The sequence below is a fragment of the Chrysochloris asiatica genome, unplaced genomic scaffold (assembly GCF_000296735.1).
Source record: "Chrysochloris asiatica unplaced genomic scaffold, ChrAsi1.0 scaffold00170, whole genome shotgun sequence".
In the NCBI taxonomy this organism is placed as follows: Eukaryota; Metazoa; Chordata; class Mammalia; order Afrosoricida; family Chrysochloridae; genus Chrysochloris; species Chrysochloris asiatica.
The window spans coordinates 1241663-1243049 of record NW_006408688.1 but is presented as its reverse complement, the minus strand read 5'-3'; the positions used below and the strand labels follow the sequence as shown (position 1 = coordinate 1243049).

Here is a 1387-nt window from a genome sequence, read left to right as displayed (position 1 = left end):
ATTCCTGAGTGCTTTGGTGTACATAAAAACAAAACAAAACAAAAACAGAGGGAATGGAAGCGAATGATGATGCATGGAGAGGATTGTAGTCATTGCAATGAGATGAAGTACGATGAGATGAGTGTAAGGCTAATGTTCTCATCTGTAAACTATCACTCAAGTCACAATAAAAAAAACTTTAAAAAATGAACCAAAAAACAGATGACAGAATGAGAAGATCAAGGGTAGCCTGCAAATCAAGAGTTAAGCCCAACCTGCATGATTCAAACCTTAACTTGTCTTGAAATACATTTATTTCTGGAAGGTGCTATAAATAATTTAAGTACAAAATCTCCATTCAAATCTTGCTTGATCATGTGGTATCTATCTGAACCTTACCTGATTAAGTCTGTTTCCTAAAGAGTAAAATAGGACAAAAACAACTACAAATCATTTCACAAAATGTCTTGTACATAAGTGTTCATAATAATAAGTTAAATGATATTGTTGTTAATTGCCTTCAAATCAGTTCCAATTCATATTGACCTGATGCACAACAGAATGAAACACAGCCAAATCCGGCATCACTAACAATTTTTATTTTATTTGAGCACATTGTTGCTTCTGTCACTGTGTTAATCCATGTAGCTATGGTCTTTTTCACTAACCCTCCAGTTTGACAAACATGATGTCATTCCCAAGAAACTGGTCCTTCCTGTCAACATAGCCAGAGACAATGTTTAAGTATACTCACTTTTAAGGAGTATTCTTATTTATTCCAATAAGGATTTGTTTGTTCTGGTAGTTCATGGTATTTTCAATATTCTTCGCCAACATCATATTCTTCTCTGGTCTTCCTCACTCATTGTCCAATTCTCACATGCATATATGGTGAGTGAAAATACCATGATCTGGGTCAGGCACACCTTAATCCTCAAACTGACATCTTTGCTCTAATACTTTAAAGAGTATATGCAATATATAGTTTGCAATATACAGTTTGATTTCTTGACTACTGATTCCAGGAGCATTGATTGAGGATCCATGCCAAATGAGGTTTTTGCCAACTTCAATCCATTCTTCATTTATCATGATGTTATTTATTGACCTACTGATGAGGATTTTTGTTTTCTTTACATTGAGGTACAACCCATATACCGAACGTTATGGTCTTTGATCATCAATAAGTATATCGCAGTCTACATATTGCAGGTTGTTAATGTATCTTCCACGAATCCTGATGCCACATTCTCCTCCATATAATCCAGCTTCTCAGATTATTTGCTCAGCATACAGATTGAATAGGTTTGGGGAAAATACAATCATGGCACATAACTTTCTTGATTTTAAACCATTCAGTGCTCCCTTGTTATGTTTGAACAACTGCCTCTTGCTCTATGTACAGATC

At 35.0% G+C, this 1387-nt stretch overlaps 1 protein-coding gene across 1 annotated transcript in view; it reads right to left on the bottom strand.

Moving 5' to 3' along the window:
• The window catches only part of TRHDE (thyrotropin-releasing hormone degrading enzyme), a 798400-nt gene that overhangs the window by 294665 nt on the left and 502348 nt on the right, over positions 1–1387 (bottom strand). The gene's annotated exons all lie outside the window — the stretch shown is intronic.